This window comes from Ochotona princeps, chromosome 10, assembly GCF_030435755.1.
Source record: "Ochotona princeps isolate mOchPri1 chromosome 10, mOchPri1.hap1, whole genome shotgun sequence".
NCBI classification, from domain to species: Eukaryota; Metazoa; Chordata; class Mammalia; order Lagomorpha; family Ochotonidae; genus Ochotona; species Ochotona princeps.
In genome coordinates, this window is record NC_080841.1 from 13,033,355 (window position 1) to 13,039,685 (window position 6,331).

Here is a 6,331-nt window from a genome sequence, read left to right on the forward strand (position 1 = left end):
TTGTGGTTTGGGGAAGGGACAGACATGGCCCCTCAGAGTCAGGCCAGGGTGAGCAGGCTAGCTCTGACCTCTCCGCCTCCCCCACACCCAGCCCACCTCCTAGAGGGCTATGTCTGTAGGTCTCCCCGCCTCTCTGCCTCCATTCCTCTCCCCCAGTGGCCCAGGTGTTTGACAGGAGCTCCTCCATGGCCTTGAGGGGCTGGCAAACACTCTTGTTCAACAATATGACTGCCCCTTCCCCCTTCTGGAAAACTTGGTCCCCATCCTCCATCTTCCTCACAGCCCTGCCCAGCTCTACCCCTTTGCTCCTTTATTGAGGGGAAGACGATTGCTTGGACATTCTTGTGTTCACACTAGGGCGGATCTAGGCACATGATCCAATGAGAAACAAGATAAGAGTGGAAGCTACAAGCCAGGGAGGAACAGCTCCTAGGGTCTCCATGACCCAGTTTTGGGCCAGAAACCCCAACTGGTCCAACCTGGCTTCGGAGTTTGTTTGGTCTTTACCCAAGAAGCAACAAACATGGTTTGTCTTTGGAACATGGCAGCCATGTGCCCTTTGGCAGCCATTGGCCTGTGCGAGGCCCACCTGCTTTGGAGGACCTGGTTCATCAGCCCTGGTTCATCAGCCCTGGTGTGGAAGCCATGGTCATGGTTGCCTTTCCTAGGATGAAGCTGTTCTGCGCTCTGTTTCAAAGTAGGGGGCACTGACTGGCTCTTGAGAACCCTGGTTGGGGGATGCACTGCTGTCCTTTCCCAGGAGTCTACAACCTATTAGAAAGACGCCAGCATGGGTTGTGGGAGCGGAGACTAATAATGTGGCCCGGGGCCTCTCTGGAACTATCCCTCTCTTCCCTGGGTCAGGGGACAAGGAGAAGGTAAGGATGAGCCCCCCGACACTGAGTTTTCTGGTAGATGAGCTGTGCTTTGCCTTCGCCAAGGCCAGGCTCTGCTGGGAAGTTGAGGATGTTAGCTGAGTCCCCTAGTCTTGAGAAGGAGGAGCAGGTCTTTCAGCTCCTGGATTCTCACCCCCACACTTCACCGAAAGCCTTCCCTGGGCTTCTGGATGACCACCGTGTGCTGGTGCTTCAGCTATGGGACACCCAGGAGTGTCCAGACTTAAGTAGTGCTGCCATGTAACCGCATAACAAATCTTAGATCATCCCTAAGTCTCTTTTTGGAAGTTTTTTCTCTCTGTTGCCTGGGCCCTCTATTTGGAAATGACTGACCACTTCATGTCTACCTTGCCTGAACCCTTGTCAGCACCCTGTGATACTCTGGCCTGTTGGCTGAGACCGCCTGCTTGGGCCAGATGAAAGTACCTCTTAATCTTTTTTTTTTCTTGGTCTCATCAGTAGGTTGTGGCTTGAAGACCGGTTGCTCGTGCCTCCCACACATCTGTCAGGCAGCTTCCTGTCCCTCATGCGGGTCCCCTGCCTAAGAGTACCTATTCTCTACAGGGGCAACACCTCAACCCCTATGTGGACCACATTCCTTCCCCCAGGGAGTTAACTCTTAACACCGGAATGTGGCAGGTACCTGCCAGGGACGGAAGGAGGAGCACAAGCAAGCACAGGGTTGCAAGGGCAAGGGCAGCCAGCACCCTGTCTCAGCACCCACCTGGCTTGTGGTCAGATGCTTGGGAACAAGGGACAGAGCATCCACTTCTGTTACCCTCACCGTCATACAACCAACCTAATATGTAGGATCAGCTCCTGCTGTAAAGCCAGGGGGGCCTGGCCCACGTTCCAAAGACCCTGAAGCACAACGTATCAGGCGGCTATGTAAGTGCAACAGAAGTTTGCCATCATTTTGCAACTTCACTATGCCTTTCATATAACCTCAATGAACTCAGCTAGTAGCTCTTCAAGTGGGGAATTTTGAGAATTCCAGGAATCCAACCGGAAGCCTGAAAGCCAAAAAGCTCAGTTTAGAACTTGAAAGAAACTGTCAGTAATGTAAAGGAGTTGTTCAGGATAAAAGGAACAGACCGTTTAATTTGAGCATTTGCTGTGGGCTAGATCTGATCAGTTAAGGTGAGCCTGCAAGTATTTCAAAGAGGCAGATAATGCTTACTAAGTAAGACTCATTTCTCCACAGCAGTCAAGAAAATGTGAGACTCTTCCTCCAGACACAAAGTTCTTGCCTTGGATCAGTTATAAAAACACAGGAAACCTTTATAAAGGGTTAGCGTGTGGCCCCAGGATAGGAACCCCATTACTTAGGATGATTAAATACATCTTGGAACAAGAATCTAGTCATCCAGTTATCTGGACTTCTGAGATATGGGCTACCTTTAAAATAAAGCCCTTCTAATCTCATCCATCCGTATCTTGAACATTCAACTTCTACAAGCCACTCACAAAATGCTTAGTCCCTCAGTTCCACTTTCTATCGGATAAGTCTTTCTTAGCCTTCATCACAAAGAATATATCTCATGCTTGTAGCTTCCTCCTCACTTTTCTTTTCTACCTACTGATCCTCTCAATTCATGTCCTAAAACAATCCCCTGGTAACTCTAGATTAAGAGAAAAACATCTTTTAAAAAGAACTCACAGGGAGCCAGCACCATGGTACAGCAGGCTTCTACAGTGGCAATGCCAGCAGCCCATATGAGCACTTCTTGGAGTCCCAGCTACTCCACTTCCCACCCAGCTCCCTGCCCATGGCCTGGAAAAGCAGCAAATGATGATACAGCACCCTGGGCTCCCTGTACCCATGAGGGAGACCTGGAAGGAGCTCCTGGCTCCTGGTTTCAGATTGGCTCAGCTCTGGCCATTGCAGCCATTTGAGGAGTGAACTAGTGGATAGAAGACCTCTCCTTCTCTCTATAAAATCTGGTTTGCACTTCCGGAGTTGGCGAACAAGATGGCAGCATCCAAAGAGCATGATTCTCCAGCCGAAGGCCTCAAGTCAGCCGCGGTAGAAGAGAAGAAAACTAAAACATTTAAGGATCTGGGCATGTCTTGTGTGAAGCCTGCAACCAGTTGGGCTGGACAAAGCCCACCAAGATCCAGATGGCAGTGATTCCCTTGGCTTTATAAAGTAGAGATATCACTGGGCTGGCAGAAACTGGCTCTAGGAAAACAGGGGCCTTGGCTCTGCCCATTTGGAATGCGCTGCTGGAGATACTGTGGTGTTTGTTTGCCCTGGTTCTCACCCCAACCCGCGATCTGGCCTTTCAGATATCCGAGCAGTTTGAAGCCCTGGGGTCCTCTATCGGGGTGTACTGCGCTGTGATTGTAGGTGGAACTGATTCAGTGTTCCAGTCCCTGGCGAAAAAACGGCATGTAGTGATAGCCACTCCTGGGAGATGAATTGACTGACCACTTGGAAAATGCAAAAGGTTTCAACCTGAGAGCTCTCAAATACTTGGTCATTGAATACTGAACATGGATTTTGAGAAAGAGGTGGACAAGATCCTCAAAGTGATCCCCTGGGAACAGAAAGCATTTCTCTTCTCTGCCACCATGACCAAGAAGGTGTATAAAAGCTTCAGCGGGTACCAGTGAAATCCTGTGAAGTGTGCTGTTCCCTCCAAACACCAAACGGTTGAGAAACTGTACCAGTATTATCTTTTCATTCCCTCTAAATTCAACGATACCTACCTGGCTTATATTCTAAATGGTTTGACTGGAAACTCCTTTATGATACTCTGCAGCCCCTGTAACAACACTCAGAGAATAGCTCTGTTACTCCAAAATCTTGGATTCACTGCCACCCCCCTCCAAGAACAGGTGAGTCAGAGCAACAGCCTAGGATCCCTTAAGAAGTTTAAGGCAAAAGCTTGCTCCATTCTTCTAGCCACTGACATTGCAAGCCAGGGTTTGGACATACCTCATGTGGATGTCATTGTCGACTTTAACATTCCTACCCCGTCCAAGGATTATATCCACCACGTAGGCCAAGCAGCTAGAGCTGGGTGTTCTGGAAAGTCTATCACCTTTGTCACTCAGTATGATGTGGAGCTGTTCCAGCACATAGAACACCTGATTGGGAAGAAGCTGCCTGTCTTCCCCACACAAGATGACGAGGTTGTGATGCTGACGGAGCGAGTGACCGAAGCACAGAGATTTGCCCAGATGGAGTCAAGGGAGCACGGAGAGGAGTGTATGCGAGAGGATGCCAGGGACCATGATGATGACAAGGGTGTGATGAGTGTGAGGAGCAATGTTCACACAGACCTGCTGCCTGTCCAGGGCCCGATGGACCCCCGTGACCTGTAAAGTACAAAAGAAAGAACTGTCTATATTTATAAATGATACCTAAGCTCTTAGCTTACGTCAGCCCTTCGATGAGACAATAAATTTAAATATTATTTTTGAAAGATTAAAATCTGGTTTTCATATAAAAAGAAATCACTATTTTTTAAAAAGTTTCCCCAGATACAGAAAAAAAAGGTAGAAATAATAGTCTTACCAACTTTCCTGTAGCCCTTGAACCTTTGAGCCCTAATTAACTATGTAAAGATTGTCAGAAATTTAAAAAAAATTTTTTTTTAGATATTTGAAAGGCACAGAGAGAGAGAGAAAGAGGGAGAGACAGAGAAATCTTCCATCCACTGGTTCTCAGACATTGGAAATGATCAGGACTGGGCCAAATCAAAGCCAGGAGCCAGGAGCTTCTTCTGGGTCTCCCACTTGGGCAGTAGGAACACAGGCACTTGGACCATCTGCTTTTCCAAGCACATTATCAATACCCATATGGGATGCTGGCATTGCAGGCAGAGGCTTTACCTGCTAAGCGATAATACTAGTCCCTGAACACATTTCTTGAAATATCACACTAGACCCCATATATGTGTACGATTGTTAAGTGTCAATCAATCTATATTTTAAACAGAGAGAGAGAGGGAGAGAGAAACAAGGACAGACAGAGAACCCCTCCATCAACTGGCTCACTCCACAAATAGCCCCAGTAGCCAGAATCAGGCTGGGTCAAGCTAAAGCCAGGAGCCAGGAGCTGCTTCTTGACCTCGCGCATGGATGCAGAGGCCCAAGCAGCTGGACCATTGTTCACCCTTTACCAGGCCGATTAGTATGAAGCTGGCTAGGATGCCAACAACGCAGGTGGCAGCATTACCCATTATGCCCCAGAGCTGGCCCCAAATCAAAACAATTTTGCTTCCCAGCCCTGGGATCCTAGCTCTCATGCCATTGCTGTGCAGTTTTGAGCACATCCCTAAACTTCTCTGGATTCTCTGTTCTTTATCCACGAAGTGAGCCTGGATCAGGGTCATCTCTGCCCCCAGGCCGTGGGGAAGTGAAAATGAGACAGTGGCTATGAAAGTCCTGTGAAAATTCACTCCCAGGCCCCAGGGACTATCCGGGCCACTGAGGATTCCAAGGTGTGCCACGCCCTGACTTTACTGAGCACCCCTCACATCATCATGACTTCCCCGGTGAGGCAGTGGGGTAGAAGGTTAGAGATGTGCCTGCCGTGTGAGAGGAGCCTGAGGAAAACTAAGCTCCCCTGGGAAACAGCCCTGTAATTTACACAGCAAAGTCCTGCCCGGAACCCATAACTTCACAGGTGCTGCCAGCTTTCTCCCAGTGCCATACAGGTTCCCCAGGCTGACGGCACTGCTAATAAAAGCTTGGGAGGAACTGTTCTTATTTCACACCTAGCAAACCCTTTGTCTAGGAGGAGAGGAAGGAGAAACTGGAGCCCATTCCCTTAGTATCGTACAACTCTGCACACTCAGCTCTCCCCTGGCCCAGGATGTATATTCTCTGCGTGAAATCGCATCTCCTTGACTTATCCCTGTCTGAATGATTCTGATTTCCAGTCTCTCTGATTCTGTCTGACATCCCATCTGCTGCGAGGAATGTCCTGAACCATCCAAGCTCACTGCCTTGCTGACCACTGCTCTCTCTCATGTCAGAATTCATTTTGCACCAAGAACCCTATCCCATGCATCTGCACTAACAGAGCCATGGCAGAGGAGGAAGAGGGAGGAAGGAAAGTCGCCACGGAGGACTTTCTCCCAGCACCCTTCAGGTCACATCCAGGGAATCTATGGTTATCTTCCAAAACAGGACGAAGCCCCTGCTCTACAGACCTGTCCAGGTCAGTGAGGAAAGAGCCCACAAAGACATTCAGGGGCCTGGCTGCTGCTTTCAGCTGGCCGGGGATCCATCCTGGGCTGGAATTGTCTGGCTTAGAACAAAGGCCTTTTGAATGTTAGTGATGACCCAAGAGGAGGCTGTGCACCCCAGGCACCACCCTTCCTGCCTGGTCCTGGGCCAGCTGTGTGGGGTAGGAAGGGTTACCTCAACCCCACCCTTCCTGGCCTCTGCAAGATTGGACACCTCCAGCCAAGGCCCATGCA

At 49.4% G+C, this 6,331-nt stretch overlaps 1 pseudogene; it reads left to right on the plus strand.

Annotated features, from left to right (window-relative positions):
* Nucleotides 1–2,868: 2,868 nt before the first annotated feature.
* On the plus strand, nucleotides 2,869–4,226 carry LOC101535900 (probable ATP-dependent RNA helicase DDX47; annotated as a pseudogene).
* The last annotated feature ends 2,105 nt before the right edge of the window (nucleotides 4,227–6,331 follow it).